Source organism: Anolis carolinensis, chromosome 1 (genome assembly GCF_035594765.1).
Source record: "Anolis carolinensis isolate JA03-04 chromosome 1, rAnoCar3.1.pri, whole genome shotgun sequence".
NCBI classification, from domain to species: domain Eukaryota; kingdom Metazoa; phylum Chordata; class Lepidosauria; order Squamata; family Dactyloidae; genus Anolis; species Anolis carolinensis.
Genome location: NC_085841.1, coordinates 2706303 through 2726271, shown reverse-complemented (window position 1 = coordinate 2726271; position 19969 = coordinate 2706303). Strand labels below are relative to the sequence as shown.

The 19969-nt window shown below is 43.4% G+C and overlaps 1 protein-coding gene across 3 annotated transcripts in view; it reads right to left on the bottom strand.

Annotated features, from left to right (window-relative positions):
- The window catches only part of efr3b (EFR3 homolog B), a 144220-nt gene that overhangs the window by 87650 nt on the left and 36601 nt on the right, over positions 1 to 19969 (bottom strand). Inside the window, exon 1 of one of the 3 annotated variants that reach the window (XM_062969260.1) lies at positions 15727 to 15878. The exons of the other annotated variants lie outside the window; for them this stretch is intronic. The gene's annotated coding sequence lies outside the window, so the exon portion shown is untranslated. Of the gene's footprint in view, positions 1 to 15726; positions 15879 to 19969 lie in introns of those variants that run through there. 3 annotated transcript variants of the gene reach the window in all.

The following is a 19969-nucleotide window of genomic DNA, read 5'->3' as shown; positions in this document are numbered from 1 at the left end:
TTCTTCTTATGCGAATCCTTGTTTGGTGAAGTGGAATACAAAGGAATAGGCTTGCTCCTTGGAGGGCTGGATACTTGCATTCTAAGGAAATAATTTTATAGGCTGCTAGAATTGCACTGAATAGCCTCGCTGCTTCAAAGCCTGGCTGCTTTCCACATAGGGGCATCCTTCCTTGGGCAGGTTGAATGGGATGGAGTAGCCTTGTGGTTTCAAAGCCTGGGGGTTTTCTATCTAGGGGAAATCTTGGTTGGCCAGGTTGAACAGCACTGAATAGCCTTGCTGTTTGCATGCCTGGCGGCTTTCTGCCTCGTGGAATTCTTTGTTGGCCAGGTTGAATAGCAATGAATAGTCTCGGTGTGGCAAGTAGGAATGCTGTAATTAGACACCTTGATTTGCATTTAATGGCCTTGCAGCTTCAAAGCCTGGCTGCTCCCTGCCTGGGCAAATCCTTTGTTTGGAGGTGTTAGCTGGCCCTGGTTGTTTCCTTTCTGGAATTCCCGTTTTCAGAGTGTTGCTCTTTATTTACTGTCCTGATTTTAGAGATTATATTGTTCTGTTTTATTATACCACAGCAATTATTATATATTATATTTATAATTTTATATTATCTGCTTAGAACTGGATTATATGAGGCCCCTTCTACACAGCTGTATAAAATCCGCTCTGAACTGGACTATATGGCAGTGTGGACTCGAGATAAACCAGTTTAAAGCAGATATTGTGGATTATCCTGCCTTGGGATTCTGGGTTATATAGTGTTTGGAAGGGCCTTGAGTCTACACTGCCATATAATCTAGTTCAAATCAGATAATCTGTATTTTATAGGCAATGTGCAAGAGGCCTGAATGAAGAGGCCCTGATTGCCATTCTGGCTGAGTGGGTTGCTAGGAGACTAAGTGGGCGAAGCCTACCCTTCTAACTGGCAGCTAGGGGGAAAAACAGTTCTTCCTCTTCCTCTAATTTGGACTTTATTTTTCTAGAGCTTTTTTTGTTTGTTTGAAAGACATAGACTGGATGACTATGTCTTTTGTGGCCAAATTTGGTGTGATTGGGTTTGATGGTTTTGCTGTTTACTCCATAATAAAGGGTCACATTACATTTATATATATATAGATGTCCCTTAATTGACATATAGAAAACTTCCTTTTTTCTATAGACTAAACAAAATGCCTCCCAAGATCCCATATTTTGCCATGTAAGCCTCCTGTGTTTTGAGGATGAGGGCAATTCTCTTTAAACATAGCTTAAATTAACCTAAATCATTGGTTTAGTTAGTCAAGAGTTGGAATGCAATCTTGTTCATAACAGATGCATTCCAACTTACTGCTGTTTTGAAACCCATGCATCTACACGGCAGAAACAATGTAGTTTGACACCACTTGAACTGCCCTGGTTCAATGAAATGAAATCATGAGAGTTGTAGTTTCCGAAGGGATTTAATGTCAGGGGAAAACCTTTACCTTTACCTAACCTTGACCTTGATTAGAATTTTAGTGGTTAGACGCTGCGTTTTATGGAATTTTAAGTTTTATTGTGTGATGTTTCTAGGTGAAAGTATTGTGTAAATTTATGTTGTTATCGTTTTATATGTTTACATAGTGTGCATTTTATGAGTGATTTTTGGAGTGATTTTGTGAGCCACGCCGAGTCCCTTCGGGGAGATGGTTGCGGGATATAAATAAAATATATAAATAAATATAAATAAAATTTCGTTTATTATTATTATAAGGTATTTAGACTCCTTTGCCATCGAGTGCTGGTTCTTTGCCAAGCTGATTTTTGCTCCCAGGATTCCATAGCATCAAGTTCTAGCAGTTAAAGTGGTACTAAACTGCATTAATTCTACAGTGTAGATGCAACCGTAGAGACCTGGGTTCAAATCCCCAATGAGTCATGGAAACCCACAGGGTGACCATAGGCAAGTCACAGGGCTCCATCTACAGTATCTATTTAATGCAGTTTAAAACTGCATTAAATGGACACTAATAAAGTGGTTTTGCTATGCAGGTTATTACTAAGGGTGAATCTTTCTTTTTCATGCTTTTGTGGGAATCATAGAATGATAGAGTTGGAAGTGATCCCAAGGGTCATCTAGTCCAACCCGCTTCTGCCCTGCAGGAACAGCACAATCCAAGCAGTCTTGACAGATGGCCATCCAGTCTCTGCTTATAAAACCTCCGGAGGAGACTCCGTGTTCTTAGGCAAAAGCAAACTGCTGCATCTTTTCCTCATTTTCTGTCTTCTTCCTTGTGAATATAACTTTTGCTGTCTTGACCACAATCTCTCATTTTGTTTGGCCAAATATGCCTCAGTTTTCACCTGGAATATATTAGAGGGCATGAAGGCTGCTCCCTGAATTTAAAATGAATACAGAAAATGCTTTGGATAATCCGGAACGTTGGATAAGTGAGACTCTACTGTAATCAGGCTTCGAGGAGTTGGCAGCCATTTCCTTCCTGACTGTTTCCAGTCAGCGTCCCCTTCATTCTCTGGGGTGAAAGTGGCAGTTAAAACCGTTTGTCACAGCACTAAGCCAGAGACAGTAGCCAATTGGAATTCTAGGTCCTGGCTGGCTCAGCCAATCAGCTGTCGCCACATGCCTATCCAGTCAACCCACTCTCTTCATGATGCCTCTTTACATATCCCCACAAAAACTACAACTCCCAGAAGATTCACCCTTAGCCAGACAGATTTAAGCAGGTAGCCACACACAGTTTGTAAGATCCATCAGCTGGAGCCCATTGGCTGTTTTTGGAGGAGGAGGCGGGGCAATCACAGGTAAATGACAGGTCAGTATTCCTATGCTGTGCCAGCAAGCTGGACAAACAGCCTCAAACCAGCCGGGTTCCTAAACCGTTCTAATCGAAGATAATTACAGTAATTCATGTGCCTTGGGACGGCAACCTTTATTTAGCCGGCAGGAGCCATTACTGCATTATAAAATAAACACATTAAAAGGCACTTTCATGTTCCCAACGAGGCCCCGCAAGGACAAAGCACATTTGGCAGTCGGAAAAACAGATCAGGAAAGAAGAAGGTTAAGACATTGTCCCAAAGAAGGAAAGTCTAGACCAGGCATGGGCAAACTTTGGCCTTCTTTTCATGTGTTTTGGACTGCAACTCCCACCATTCCTAACAGCCTCAGGCCCCTTCCTTTTCCCCCTCCGCCGCTTAAAACACCTGGAAAGAAGGCCAAAGTTTGCCCGGAAAACAATAATATTCATGCACTGTAATTAAAAGTTGCGGAACAGCTCACATTGAGCAAATGATTAACTGTTGACATTGCTGACTTGATGAACTAGGACAAGGCTGTGGCTCAGCAGGTTAGTAGCCAGCTGCAAAAAATCACTACTGACTGAGAAGTCATGAGCTCCCGCCCATTAATATCCTAGCTCGCCGTTGACCTAAACAGCTCAAAAGACAGTTGCATCTGTCAAGTAGAAAATTTAGGTACCGCTTTATGCAGGGAGGCTAATTTAGCTAATTTACAACACCATAAAACTGCCAGCAGCGTGCAGGAAGGAATGAGGAAGCACTACCATCAAAGACTCGATGTCACAAGTGGACATTGAAACGGCAGCTCCCCCTGTGGCCGGAATCGAGCACAGCCTCGTGAAGCCGGAAGCAAAAAACATTAAATTGCCTCTGTGTCTGTCTATATGTTGTATGTTTAATGGCACTGAATGTTTGCCATATATGTGTACACTAGCTGTGCCTGGCCACACGTTGCTGAGGCTAGGACTTTATTTGTCTTTTCTTTTTGTTGTATGAACATAGAGGCATGGATGAGAGGTTGTGCTGTCAATTTTCGAGGTTGTGGGGTGTTTAGTTTAGTTGTTTTGTCCGGTGCCGTGATTCCATTACCCTTTTATATATGTACATTGTGATCCACCCTGAGTCCCCTTTGGGGTGAGAAGGGCGGAAAATAAATACTGTAAATAAATAACTAAATAAATAAATATTGATAGTTTGGAAAGAGTCCAGAGAAAGGATTAGACTGAATGGCCTTTAGAGGTCCCTTTCAATTAAAGTGGAACCTAGATAGCTGTTATGAATAACTTTTCAATCACTTTAATCACTTTTCAATCACTTTTAGTCAATCGTTATGTTTTGTTTTTGTTTTTAATTCTTATAGTGTTTTATAGTGTTTTCAGTCTTTTATTGTACAATGTTTTATGCTGATTTTATATTGGAAACCGCCCTGAGTCCCTTTTGGGAGAGAGGGCGGTATACAAATAAACTTTTACTTACTTAATGCATAGGTTCTTTTTATTGCAATTTCAGTGTGTTGACTTGTGTTAGCCTTGTGCTGACTTCCTTCTTAACAGTTGTAAACATTTCCTTAACTTGATGTAAACATTTCTCTTATCACTGTCACAGTTCTTATCACAGTTTACCAGGCAGGTCAACTATTTCAGCTCTCATTAGCAATTTTTAATTACAATTCAGCAAGCAGACAGTTAGTCATTGCAGGCCTTGATCTTCAGACTGGTGTCTTCAAAGTTTAGCTCTCATTCAGTCATTCCTTCCAAACAGTTCATTCATACCCACTAGGCATGTCCAATCGATGAAAAAAATGTTTCAATTCTCGTTTCTAAAGTAGAGGATGCTGGTGCTTCGATATAGAAAGTATTTCTGATTTTTTTTCACCCAAAAATTTCGGATATTTCCGAAAATTCGTAATGATTCTAAATGTTTCTAAAATGGCGGATGCGCATGCGCAATCGCCCAAAAAAAGGAACTTTTACAGGGCTCTCCCACCCTCATTTCTTGAGCTATCCTCATCAAATTTGCAATGCCCTTGCAAGTTGTGCAAAGATACTTTGAAAACTAGAAATTCCCTTGCTATATTTGTAAGCAAGAAGGACACTGGAAATCAATGGTGTCTCTGGCTATGTGATCCCACAAGCCTCAACCCAATGCCTTCAATTAGAAATGGACCAGTGACCACCACGCCAAGCAATGCCCTGGCAAGGAGTGCAAAGATACTTTGAAAACTAGAAATTCCCTTGCTAAGAGAAAGAACCAGCAACAAAACCCTAACCCTTTCTCCAAACCCCTCTGTGGGAACAGCCAGACCGGGCCCCTTCACCCTCTCTCTCCCTCCAGACACGAGGCTTGCTTGCTCTCCGTTTGCAGACCACCACCCTCTCCACGCAAAGCCCAGCCCACAATGGCTCGCCCGGGCTACACAACGGGCTTTCATGGCAATCTTCCTCGTGGACGCAGAGGACCCTAGCCCCCACCTTTGCGTCCATCGTGGAAGCTTCTGATTGGCCGGGGAGCGGCAGCCATGTTAGACTTAACCCTAAGCTCCCATTCAAGGTAGATTGCAGAAACAAAAATGGAGATGTAAGAAAGCGAAAGGAACCTTTTTCCACGTATGGTGGACCTGTAATACAGTTCAAGAATTCTGGATAAAAGTGGTGAAAGAAACAAACAATATGATTACCAAAAAGGTCAAGAAAAACCCGGAAATGTGCTTATTAGGTTTATTTAGAAGGCATATTAGCGCAGGAGACGAAGAAATTTGCCAATACTGTTTTGTTGCAGCAAGACTAATAATAGCTAAAACATGGAAGGGGGAAGAAGAGCTAGGTATTAAAGACTGGAGAGATAAACTGGGGGGATATATCCAAATGGCCAAGCTGACAAATAGTAACAGAGGAGGAAATAATGAGGATTTTGTAAACAAATGGAGGCTGGCACTTGGGTATTTGGAAAAGAAGACAAAGGTAGATTTGATGACTGCCATAAAGGGGATTTAGTGAAAGAAGATACACGGGTAGTTGATGGTCAGTTACGTGATACTTACTGAGTGGTATCGGAGGTCTAGGGGGTTGGGTTCACGGGTGAGGGGTTAGGGGGACAAGGATAAGTTAAAGTATAACAACGGTACAGCCACTCTGCAAACATTCATTAGTTTAACGAGCGCTGGCTGTACACTACAGTGCAAACCTTTATATTTTTCTGTATTTCTTTTTCTTTTTTGTGTTTATTTTGTTTTACTTCTTGTTTTTCACTTTCATGAATGTCTGTTATATTTTCCATAATTAAAAAATTTAATATATATATATTAAAAAAATTTGGGAAAAAAATTAACGAAACATTAAGAGACAATTAGAGAATGGGCCAACGATGGTTCAAAATACATTGCCGGTTGCGCCGCGAGACAACGTATCGGAATGCGTCTCAAAAAGTGAGAACAATCCGATATCAATCCGATATAAGATTCAAAGCAATTTTTTTGGACATACCTAATACCCACACATATTAAATCCACATTTATCCAATCTGCACATCACATTTTTGTGACACAGCCTTGGATTGAGGTGGAGTCCCCAGAGGCTGGATGGCCATCTGTCGGGAGGGGTTTTTTTTTTTGGATTATATATATATAATGTTTATTTATTTTCACTCATTCAAATATACATACATTGCAGGTGTTTCTTGCATACAGTGCAATACTTTCATCTATTAGTCTTTCATAATCATTTCTTAAACAATATATTTACAATAAGGGGTCACAGGCTTCTATTTGTATAGTATATATAATAATATTATAAGATCCAAATTTATATCCATTTCCTCCTTGCCTTCAGTCTATTAGCTTCCTCTATGTACATTTTTAGATTAATTTTATATTGAAATGTTGGATCATTGGTTGCCATTCCTTAACAAAGTTCTCTAAAGGTTCTCCTCTTAAGTGCATTGTTATTTTGTCCATCATCAGCAACTCTATAATATATTGTTCCAGTTCTGCTAAGGGAGGTACCTCTGAGGTTTTCCAGTATCTACTGTCGGGAGGGTTTTGTTGTGGCAAGAATAGGGGTTGGACTGGATGACCTCTGAGGATTCCTTTCCAATCTAGGGCTCTGTTAATCATTTGAAACAAACAGAAATGTTCCTGAATGCTTTGCAAAGTTTCCAAAGAAAGAGCAGGAGCGACAAAGCCAGCAAAACACAAAGGCGGAGAAGCCTTCTGTACTTTTTGCAAAACAGATGTGGCACAAAACCCCATAATCCACTTCTCCTTTTGTCTTCCAGGAGCTTTGTTTCCCACTTATCGCTTATGATATTGCGGCATTTCCAAAGGGATTTGGGTTTCTTTGTCTAGGCAGGGGCATCGCTGGCAATTGGCCCCATTAGGGAAAAAAAGACTGGCAGGGAAAGAAGAGAAGAAGAAAAGAGAGAGGAGGGGGGGAAATTTTCACTTCTGGAAAGTGCTCATTTGGAAGACTATTCCCAGTCCGGGGCTTTGATCTCTGAGAATGTGAAAATAAACTGATTTTCACCGCTGCATGGCTTATTATTCCTGCAGTTTGTTTATCTCTCTGCTGCGACTCCAGTTTAAAGTGGAATTTTGATTTAGCTGAGTTAGAAGAAGCCAATGGCCATGAGAAAAGGGGCCCATAAATATTCTTATTGATTGACGGACAGCCTTCATCAGCAAGGCTACTTTCAGAGCACCGTCACATAAACGAATGTCAGATATTATGCCAGAAATAGATATTTTGGGGGAATGACAGGTCCTTTGATCCCAGTCATGCTGGAAGGCAGGATATTCGGAGAGATGGTGCTCAAAATTGTAACTTTCCCTCCAGAAGTAAATACTTCTGCATTCAGATTATAAATTTGGCAAATAACTCACTTGAGTTTTCTCATCATCACAACTTCCAAGCAATACTTCCAGTTCAGGGCTGGATTTGAGTTTCCCCCCCATTGTTCATTTAATTATTTACTAACTAAGGTACCTCGACGATGCCCAAGTTATGTCTTTTGTAAACATTATTAATTATTTGGTTTTGGATTTTATGAGCAGTCCCATTAGAAAATGTATTAGGATGTGGGTAAACTCCAACTCCCAGCATTCTGGGCCAATTCCCTCCAAACCTTGCCAATATTTAAAGTTGGTCACGATGTGTCTGTGTGCCAAGTTTGGTTCAGATCCATTGTCAGTGAGGTTCATATTGCTCTCTAGATGTGAGTAGATTGCAACTCCCATTATCCTCTGCCATTGCCTTCCCAAACTTCAACAGTATTTAAAATTGGTCTCGATGGGTCTGTGTGCCAAGTTTGGTCCAGATCCATCATCAATGGGGTCCACAGTGCTCTATGGATGTGGGTGGACTATAACTCCCATCATCCAGGGCCAATTCCCCGAAAACCCTCCAGTATCTAAAGTTGGTCATGGTGGGAATGTTTGGTCCAGATCCGTTGTGAATGGGGTCCACAGTGCTCTATGGATGTGGGTGGACTGTAACTCCCATCATCCAGGGTCAATTCCTCCCAAAACCCTGCCAGTATCTAAAGTTGGTCATGGCGGGAATGTTTGGCCCAGATCCGTTGTCAATAGGGTCCACAATGCTCTACAGATGTGGATAGACTGCAAATCCCATCATCCTGGCTCAATGCCTCCAAGACCAATCCAGTATTTAATGTTGGTCGTGATGGGTTTGTGTGCCAGGTTTGGTACAGGGGCATCATCCGTGGGGTCCACAGTGCTCTATGGATTCAGATGGACTATAACTCCCATCATCCAGGGTCAGTTCCCTCCAAATCCCTCCAGTATTTTCTGGTTATGGGGGTGGGGGGGGGGAGTCTTTGTGCCAAGTTTGGTTGGGATCCATTGTTGGCAGGAGTCCCAGGGCTCTCTGGATGTGAGAGCCATAGATGATTGATACAAATTATGACTTTTATTGACTTACATTGATACTGTTGTTATTTTCGACCTATGGTGACCCTCAGGGTTTTCTTAGGAAGGTTTGTTCAGAGGAAAGTTGCCTTTGCTTTCTTCCTCTGAGGCTGAGAGGATGTGACTTACCTAAGCGCCCCCCCCCCCCCCCCCCGCACCAGATTTCTATGGCCAAAATGAGATTTAAACCCAGGTCTCCAGAGTCAAAATCCAACACTTGAACTAAGACCTCACAACTTCCGAGGATGCCTGCCATAGATGCAGGTGAAACGTCAGGAGAGAAAGCTACTGGAACATGGCCATACCAGCCATAGATGAAGGTGAAATGTCAGGAGAGAATGCTACTGGAACATTGCCATACCAGCCATAGATGCAGGTGAAATGTCAGGAGAGAATGCTACTGAAACATGGCCATACCAGCCATAGATGCAGGTGAAATGTCAGGAGAGAAAGCTACTGGAACATGGCCATACCAGCCATAGATGCAGGTGAAAAGTCAGGAGAGAAAGCTGCTGGAACATGGCCATACCAGCCATAGATGCGGGTGAAATGTCAGGAGAGAAAGCTACTGGAACATGGCCATACCAGCCATAGATGAAGGTGAAAAGTCAGGAGAGAAAGCTGCTGGAACATGGCCATACCAGCCATAGATGCAGGTGAAATGTCATGAGAGAATGCTAATGGATCATGGCCATACCAGCCATAGATGGGGTGAAATGTCAGGAGAGAATGCTACTGAAACATGGCCATACCAGCCATAGATGCAGGTGAAATGTCAGGAGAGAATGCTACTGGATCATGGCCATACCAGCCATAGATGAAGGTGAAATGTCAGGAGTGAATGCTACTGGAACATGGCCATACCAGCCATAGATGCAGGTGAAATGTCAGGAGAGAGTGCTACTGGAACATGGCCATACCAGCCATAGATGCAGGTGAAATGTCAGGAGAGAGTGCTACTGGAACATGGCCATACCAGCCATAGATGCAGGTGAAATGTCAGGAAACAATGCTACTGGAACATGGCCATACCAGCCATAGATGCAGGTGAAATGTCAGGAAACAATGCTACTGGAACATGGCCATACCAGCCATAGATGCAGGTGAAATGTCAGGAGAGAATGCTACTGGAATATGGCCATACAGCCCGGAAAACTCACAGCAACCCAGTGATTCTGGCCATGAAAGCCTTCAGCAACACATGAATACAAGATATCACGCTGGCTCTCTTAACCAAGATGCTGAATGTGATCCTGCAAATATGGGCAAACTTGGGCCCTCCAGGTGTTTTGGACTTCAACTCCCACAATTCCTAACAGCCTACCGGCTGTTAGGAATTGTGGGAGTTGAAGTCCAAAACACCTGGAGGGCCCAAGTTTGCCCATGCCTGGTGGAGTAGATGTTTATAGATTGCAAACAGCAGAGTAAATCCTACCGATGGGATGACGCACCAGCTCCCCTCTCTTTGTCTCCCCCATTCTGTCCCAGATCCATCCCACTAAATCTGGTTCGGAGACCATATGTTCCACCTCTTGCTCCCAAACACACAATCCCAGCTGGTATCCGAGCCGCCAAATCCGCTAAGCCTCCCTGAGTCAGAAAAAGAGGGGGATTTCGTTTTATTCTTGTTTTCCTCTTCTCCTCCAAATACCTAGAATGTAAAGGCAAGGTGCGAATCTCCAAAATAAGGAGAGATTCGATCTCAAATCCCGGTCCAAAGCCATAACACTTAGCAAGGCTTTTCTCCCCCGTTGCCCGCCCACGCTGCAAAAACACGCTGAACCACCCCTTTGCAATTTAAAATATTTACATAACATCTTCCCACTTTTTCTCCTACGACGTAAAAGGCCCTTTAAACAACCCTAGCTCTAAAAATAGGGCTAATGGTTCAAGAGGAAACAAAGATGCATTTAAAAGTTGTCTCAACAAAGGCTGCACCGACACTGTAGAAGGAATATAGTTTGGCATCACTTTAACAATCACGGACCAACACTATGGGATCCTGGAAGTTGTAGTTTAACTTCTTCTGTATTGAAGACTGCAAACTACAACTCCCATGACTCCATAGCACTGAGATGTGGCAGTAAAAATAGTGTCAAACTGCATTCATTCTACAGCATAGATAGACTTCAAATCTGCTGTAGCTGTAAACTACAATTCCCATTATTTCATAGCACTGAGATAAAGCAGCGAAAGTGGTGTCAAACTGCATTAAGTCTGCAGCGTAGATGTACCCAAAGAACTGCACTTTACACAGTTTGTTTTTACACCCCCCCCCCCTTCTTGGGTTCCAAATCTATGTTTTAGTATGATTATCATTTTATACTTTTGTTATGTTTAGAGTGTTTAATTTTAATATCCGTGTCTGTACTTTTTGGTGTTTTTATTTGGTTTGCTGTATTTATTTGTGCTTGTTCCCATGTAAGCTGCCCTGAGTCCTTTCACAGAGATGGAGGTCAGGTATAAAAATAAAGTATTATTATTATTATTATTATTATTATTATTATTATTATTATTATTAATTTACTTACTTACAGCATTTATATTCCACCCTTCTCACATTACACATATAGGCAAACATTCAATGCCTTTTAACATAGATCAAAGACAAACAAACATAGGCTCCCAGCGGGCCTCGAGCTCATGACCTCCTGGTCAGAGTGATTCATTGCAGTGATTCATTGCAGCTGCTCTCCAGCCTGTGCCACAGGAAAGTGTTCATGAATCTGAGGGTGAGTTGGAATCAGAGGAGGAGACTTTGCAAGTACCCTCATTTCAGGAGAGGCGAAAGGAAACAGAGCAGAAACCTCGTTCAGCTAGAATAGCTGCCAGAAATGCAGCCAAGTAATTGGGTTACTAGCAGCTGTGAGGGGACTCAGGGCTATAAAGCAGAAGTAGGTGCAGCCAGCTCTTGCTGGCAACAAACTGACTCTAATGCCTTCACTTCACTCCCCTTGTGCCTGCTTCAAATCTGAATCTGGATTTATTGTTGTTTCTTTGTCTGAAGTAAGACTGCTGTTTGATTTGAGAGTTTATCAGAGACTATGTTTGCCCTATGACTTCCTTGCTTCTTTTTGCATTATTCCACTGAATGTACTGTAATTTATGTTTTGCAGTTTTCATTTACTTACCACAGTGTTTTAAGGCTGTTCTTGAAAGACAAAATAGGACATGTTCATTTTAGCAGCCTGTGCAGATCATCACAGAAGCCTGTAATGAATTCCTCGGGGAGGAAAGTCAGATTATCCCTTCCAAGACCCCAACAGCACCTGAGTCAGGCCAGATTAACCGCTGGCCATGACAGTACTCCATGTTGGACAGGACACATTATCTCTGCCTCAGAGGAACGCAATAACAAACCTCCTTCAAAAGCACCTGGTCAAGAAACCCCTCTGATGCCCTCACTTTAGGGTCCCTAGAGCTGGGAAAGTTCTCACTAAATCCCAATAACCCCAAGATTTTGCCGCATTCCTGAGAGTCCTTTGAATAGGGCAAGTCATGTTTTCTCAGCCTCAGAGGAATTCAAGGGAAAACAAATCATTTGAGAGATCTGGCTGAGAAAAACTGGGGGTTAGAAATGACTTGATGGCACACAACAACAAAGGGCAATTGCTCCTAGAATCACAGAATCCAAGAGTTGGAAGAGACCTTGTGGGCCTTCCAGTCCAACACCATTCTGCCAAGAAGCAGGAAAATTGCATTCAAAGCACTCCCAACAGATGGCCATCCAGCCTCTGCTTAAAAGCCTCCAAAGAAAGAGCCTCTTGGAAGTCGTCTTGGAAGTCTCAAAACCCAGGGCTATTTAATCCTTTTTATATTCAATTTTTCCCATCATATACGAGAACTTCTACTCTGACAAGGGATGTGTTCTATTCAGGGTGCGATGTAGGGATGCTGGAGAGAAAAATGGGGATAAAAGCAGCAGCCGCAAGGATGATCTCCGTCACATAAGCTTCTTAAAAAACGCAGGGATGGTTTTCATTCAATTGCAAACAGCAGGAGGAGGTTTAAGAAGCCGTGGATGAGACAGCAAAGCACTCATCTGGGGAGGGGGACAAAACCTGGGTAACTTTGACCCTATAAACACTGTCCACATGCTCACTGGTTCCCTTTGAACAAGGTCTCCTCTGGAAGTTTACATTTTCAGCCCTTTCTTTCTTTTTTAATGTATATATTTAATATTTTTTTTCAGTATCATTATACAATTTGAAAAACCAATCATTTTTAATACAGCACTTCTACTTCCCCTGCTTAAAAACAATAATCATCAAGTTAAAAGTCCAGTCTTTCAAGAAATCCAAAAATGACCCACTCCTTCTATGTTATTAATTGGCTATGATTGTGTGCCTTCCAAGTGACCGGTTGATCCCATACATTTCGTTGGGTTTTCTGATGCAAGGAAAGCTCAGATCCTTGCTGGTTCCTTCCTCTGAAACAGAGCCTATAGTACCAAGGTATTTGTTGGTGATCTCCCACCCAAGTCCTAACCAGGGCTGACCCTGCTTAGCTTCAACCCCACATTCAATTCACTTCCCAAGCATTTAACTTTACAAGTTCTTCCCAGGCAAGCAGAAGAGTCACTATGGGATGTTCAGAGTGTTTTTGCTTTTGCCCTCCTATAAGGCTGAGAGAGTGTGACTTGCTCAAGATCACCTGAAATGATCCAATGGTTGAGTGGCGATTCAAAGCCAGATCTCCAGAGTAAACAGAGACAGAAATCCCACTTATTTGGAGGAAAAGAAGGCTTGGAGGGCCAGAGTTTGGATGCCAAAATTCAAGACTCTTAGAAGATGCTCTTTCAGGCATTCCCTGTTAAGTCAAAGACAACTTGAGAGGTCACAAAACAATGATAAATATTGATGACCCGAGACTTCCTTCGAAACATTGCAAAGAAACTCCCAGTGCTAACACTTGTCCAAAGAAAGGCCTTACCTGTCTAGAATAGACTCAAATAGCTTTGACCAAATTGCCAACATCCACTGGATAATAGCGGAAGGCAGGGAGTTTCAGAAAAACATCTGCTTCTGTTTTATTAACTATTCTCAAGCCTTTGACTGTGTGGATCATAATAAATTGTGGAAAGTTTTTGGTATGAGGATACCAACTCACCTTGTCTGTCTCCTGAGAAATCTGTATCATGACCAAGTAGCCACAGTAAGAACAGACCACAGAACAACAGACTGGTTCAAAATTGGGAAAGGATTACGGCAGGACTGCATACTTTCACCCTCCCTATTCAACTTGTATGAAGAACACATCATCCGACGTGCAGGGCTTGACAAATCCAAGGCCGGAGTTAAAATTGCTGAAAGAAACATCAACAATCTTAGATGATACCACTCTGATGGCCGAAAGTGAGGAGGAGCTGAGGAGCCTTATCATCAGGGTGAAAGAAGAAAGTGCAAAAGATGGGTTGCAGTTAAACATCAAGAAAACCAAGATGATGGCAACCAGATGGATTGATAACTGGCAAATAGAGGGAGAAAATGTGGAGACAATGATAGACTTTATATTTCTAGGCGCGAAGATCACTGCAGCCAGGAAATCAGAAGACGTTTCCTTCTTGGGAGGAGAGCAGTGGCCAACCTTAACAAAATAGTGAAGAGCAGAGACATCACACTGGCAACGAAGGTCCACATAGTCAAAGCCATGGTATTCCCCATAGTGACCTATGGATGCGAGAGCTGGACCATAAGGAAGACTGAGCGAAGGAAGAGAGACGCTTTTGAACTCTGGTGCTGGAGGAACATCCTGAGAGTGCCTTGGACCACAAGAAGATTCAACCAGTCCATCCTCCAGGAAATAATGCCCAATGGCTGCTCACTGGAGGGAAGGAGATGAGAGGCAAAGCTGAAGTATTTTGGCCACATCATGAGGAGACAGGAAAGCTTGGAAAAGATCACGATGCTGAGGAAAATGGAAGGAAAAAGGAAGAGGGGCCGACCAAGGGCAAGATGGATGGACGGTATCCTTGAAGGGACTGGCTCGACCTTGAAGGAACTGGGGGCGGTGACGGCCGACAGGGAGCTCTGGCCTGGACTGGTCCGGCCAACAGGGAGCTCTGGCCTGGACTGGTCCATGAGGTCACCAAGAGTTGGAAGCGACTGAACAAATAAACAACAAGCTTTCCTAATGGAAGAAAATGAAATTACCTCAAAACCTCTGAGGATGCCTGCCATAGATGTGGGCGAAACGTCAGGAGAGAATACTTCTAGAACATGGCCATACAGCCCGGAAAACATACAACAACCTGAAAATGAAATGTACTCCAGGCAGCACGGGCACTGCTGGCTGATTACGGCTTTATCTATTGATGCAGTTTGGCGCCACTTGAACAGCCATGGGTCAATGCTATGGAATCATGATAGTTGCAGCTTGGGCAAAGAAGGCTAAAGACCTTGCAAAACTACAGATCCTGGTATTCCATCACATTCAGTCCCCCAACAAAAAGGCTGATCCACCTGACCAGTTTGGAGCAGACCTTCAACTTTCACCTACCCACATCTAGAACTGATGGAAATTTAACATCAGACAGAACTGGGGATGATGGGAATTGCATCCCACCAAATCTGGGGCTAATGGGCATTGCAGCCTAACCAAGTCTAGGGCTGATAGGAATTGCACCCCCATTTAGTTCCACAGTTCTATAAATGGTCCCATTGTATTCCATCTCATTCAGTCATGACAGTTACAGTGGCAACAAACTGGATTCTAATTCTATAGTGAAGATTGACATCCTTCGCAGGCTGATACTTCCATTCAAGCGTTTTTTCTCATTGCAAACCCTGAATCCCCCTTTTCTTCTTTTTCTTTCCTCCTTTAAGGGGCACAGAGTATAAAAGGCCAGGGCATGCCAGCTTTACGCCAAACTGGGTTTTTCATTTTCTGCCAACAAATTAGCCCTCCGATCATTCAACCTAGTTTTCTTTCCAATCCAGCAACAGCTGGAAACATCCAAGCCTAGAAAATTCTCGCTGCTCCAGATGCACACTCACATCCGCAAGCACAAAAGCAACCGCCGCACAACGCACCTGCCGTTTCCTATCCGAGGCAAGCAGCCCGTCCAATTAGTCCATTTTGGGGAGGGGGGGACTGCAGGAAGGCCCCCAAAACCGAGGGGTTTCTTTGCTGCAGCTCCTTCTCCGCTTCCTTCCAGTCCGTTGCCGGGTGGAATGTTGGATGGCATGTTAAACAGGCAACCGAGGGGATTAAATCCCTGGCAGCGGAATCCGGCCGGAGAGACTTCCAGATTTTGCCCACGGAAGCGCCACGGCCGGCTTCGTCATTTTTTAAATTGCAACGAGCCAAGCAAGAGACTCAACCTGCTCTTATTAATGGGGAAAGAACCTGCCCTTTCGCAGGTGTGGTAGGTAAAGTAAAGAATGGCATGAATTCCCAGGCATTTGGAGCCAAACGGAGAGCACAACATTCAGTACAGCGGGTCACATGTGGACATTTTGGACCCACATGCGGACACGTTAAGGCTGCCTATAGATGCATTCAGGCCCTCATAGGACACATAGTAGGTAAAGGTAAAGGTTTTCCCCTGACGCTAAGTTCAATTGTGTCCAATGACTCTGGGGGTTGGTGCTCATCTCCATTTCTAAGCCGAAGAGCTGGCGTTGTCCATAGACACCTCCAAGGTCATGTGGCCATTGGCATGACTGCATGGAGTGCCGTTACCTTCCCGCCGGAGTGGTACCTATTGATCTACCTATTGAAAGACTGGCATGTTTTTGAACTGCTAGGTTAGCAGGAGCTGAGGCTAACAGCGGGCACTCATTCCGCTCCCGGGATTTGAACCTGGGACCTTTTGGTCTGCAAGTTCAGCAGCTCAGCGCTTTAACACACTACTGTGACACATACACAGCAAATATTTGGCCCCATAGGATGCATTCGGCACTATATTGACGCATTCAGGCCACATACAGATATATTTGGGTCACATATAGATGCATTTGGCCCCATAGGATGCATTTGATGCATTCGGGCCACATACAGATATATTTGAGTCACATAGGGATGCATTTGGACCCCATACGGACACATTAGGGCTGCATCTGACGCACCAGGGTCCCATGTGGACACATTCAGGTCTCATACAGAGACATTTGGGGCCCACGCAGATGTATGTGGGCCACATATGGACATATTTGGATCCCATGCAGACACATTAGGGCTGCATCCAAATGCACTGGGGCACAATAGACACATTCGGGCTCCTACAAGCCACATACAGATGCATTTGGCCCCATAGGATGCATTCAGCCCCAAACAGATATGTTCAGATCCCAAATGACACACATGGCCCCCATATGGGCACATTAGGGCCTCAAAGTATACACACACGCCTCATATGGATGCATTTGGCTCTATAGGATGCATATGAGTCCTATACAGATGGATTCATGCCCCTTAGGACACATTCATTCCACATTCAGATGCATTCAGGACCCATAAGATGCATTTGGGCCACATATGTACACATTCAGGCCCCATATAGTTTAGCCTCCTTCTTTACAAGCACTGAGCCCTACTTTTCCAGCCCTATAGCTTCCTCACAGTCCCCCAATACTCCTGACCTACTGGTTTTCAGGTCATTGTTTACCCTCATATTTTCTCAAATGCAAAATAAATAATAACAATGGGTTGCTGTGAGTTTTCCAGACTGTATGGCCATGTTCCAGAAGCATTCTCTACTGAGGGTTGTTATATTTTTTCCGAGCTGTATGGCCATGTTCCGGAAGCATTCTCTACTGACATTTCACCCACATCCATGGCAGGCATCCTCAGAGGTTGTGAGGTCTGTTGGAAACTAAGCCAGTGGGATTTATAGATCTGTGTCCAGGGTGGGAATGTTGCCATTGGCCAGCTTGATTAGCATTGAATAGCCTTGCACACTTGCCTCAAACAGACAAGAGTTCTTTCTCCCATCCTGGACATCATTCCACAAATATATACACCTCACTTGCTTAGTTTCCAACAGACCTCACAACCTCTGAGGATGCCTGCCATAGATGTGGGCAAAACATCAGGAAAGAATGCTGATGTTCTCAAAAGCAACCCAGTGATTCCGGCCAAGAAAGCCTTCGACAACACATAAAAACACAATAATACTCCCACAAATGTGGCAATTTAGCTTTCCAGCTCATCAAACCCTGACTCCAATGCAAGTTCTTGGTCAAAAACGGAGATGGGAAGTGCTGCAACATTATTTCTCAATGTATGAGGGTTGAATGAAAAGTAATGCCTCCACCTTTGTTACTTGGGTTTGGATGGGAATATTTTAATAAATCAAATGCAGAAATAATCCTTAGAATGTGCTCTTTAACGACCACTATTCACTTTTCCACATCATCAGCAGACAATTGGAGACATTTCTTCCAAAAATGAACAAGTTTTCTGAAGCCGTCACGGAAGAAGTCAACACTCTGTTTCCGCAACCGGTATCTCACAGGACCCATCGTGCACAGATCTTCCGACAGCCAAGCAAAGCAATAATGTGACCCACACGTTCTTGTGAAATGCCGATTATGCTTGGAATTTCTCTCTGAGTGATACGTGAAACTCGGTGGTTGCAGTCACAGGACGTCCAACTCTTTGTTTGTCACACAAGTCAGATGTTCCCCGCCTCAACATTTTTAAACTTACTCGCCCAACAACGCATAGGACTCACATTCACACAATCCCCACAAACAGCTTGCATTCTCTGAGGAATCTCCTTTGGGGTGACACCTTCTGCTATCAAGAATTCAGTGACTGCACGTTGCGCAGGGTTCCACACTTCGCACTTTAACAACACAACCGTTCAATGCTAAGGCTTCCCTCCAAATGGAACTGTAGAGGAGAGTGTCCAGAACAAGCCAGGACCTGCCGCAGACCAGTACTGACATCTGTTGAGGAGTTATGAAGGCGGGGGCATTACTTTTCATTCAACCCTCGTACATGGAGGCAAAGGGGAAATCTTAACAGGGATGGAGGAAAGGCAGACCTACTCATTGCCTTCTTTGCCCCAGTCTTCTTTCTCCCAAAAGGAGAGAATGGGAAGGATGGGGCAGAGGATGAAGAGGGGAAATATAGCACAGAAGGGGTAAAGAGGCAGCACAAGAATATCTGGCTAATCTAAATGGATGCAAGTCTCCATGGCTGCATGAACTACATCCAGGATGATTAAAACTTATTTCAGAACCACTGATAATCATCTTTTGAGAATTACTGGAGAACACAAGAAATGTAAGCAGACTCCCTCAGTCAGAGAAGATTAAAGATATTGTAAAATACAATGGCCTTTTGGCAAGATTTTGTCCAAGTTGCCCCTCTCCAAGGCTGCATGTACACTGTAGTATTAATGCAGTTCGGCACCACTTTAACTCCCATCGCTATGGCATCATGGGAGTTGTACTTCAGCAAAGTCTTCAGCCTTCTCTGCCAGAGAATGCTGGTGCCTCGCCAAACTACAACTCCTAGGATTCCATAGCATTGAGCCATAGCAGTTAAAGCGGAATCAAACTGCATTATTTCCACAATATAGATGCATCCAGGGACAAGGAAGCCATGGATGTCCGTTGACTGCAAAGGAAAAGGTTTAAACTGTGTTGGAAGCAGATAAAATGGAAAACTCGCCATCTCATGCACAACGGGCCAGATGTCCTAAAATTAGCACAACTATTGCTTGCATTGCAATACTTATATTTAAACAAACCACATAAGAGAATTTAGTAACAGCAGCAATAGTGGTAGTATCCCACTTTTATCTCTTTCCATTGACTTGCAAAGCGGGAAGCAGAAGATCTCATTAAATTTTTAAAGGACTTATATGCTAATGAAAAAATAATGGCATTTGCAGTTAAAACGTACCTAATAGATGGGCAGCAGCCAGTCTCTATTTAAAGGCCTTCGAACAAAAAAGCGCCCTCGTTTGCTGAAGTGCATTTCATTCCTAACAATAGTTGAGCATTCCTTGTCCAAAATGCTTGGGACGAGAGGTGTTTTGGATGTGGGAATATAGCCTGGGTATCCTTTAACCAGAATCCCAAAATGGCGTGCCTGAAATAGTGACATCTTTGCCCTCTATTTACCCACATTTGAGTAGTAGGAGCAGCCAGAACAGCCAATCCACATACCTATCAGTCAAAGTTTATTTATGTGCTTGATCAAAAAAAGGTTCCTATATGGTTGGGTAGATCTGGAGCACACTCATCATGACACATATCCATCAAGATCCAATTTAAGACAATTATGGGTTTGGAGAGGATTGACTAACACTTCCTAACA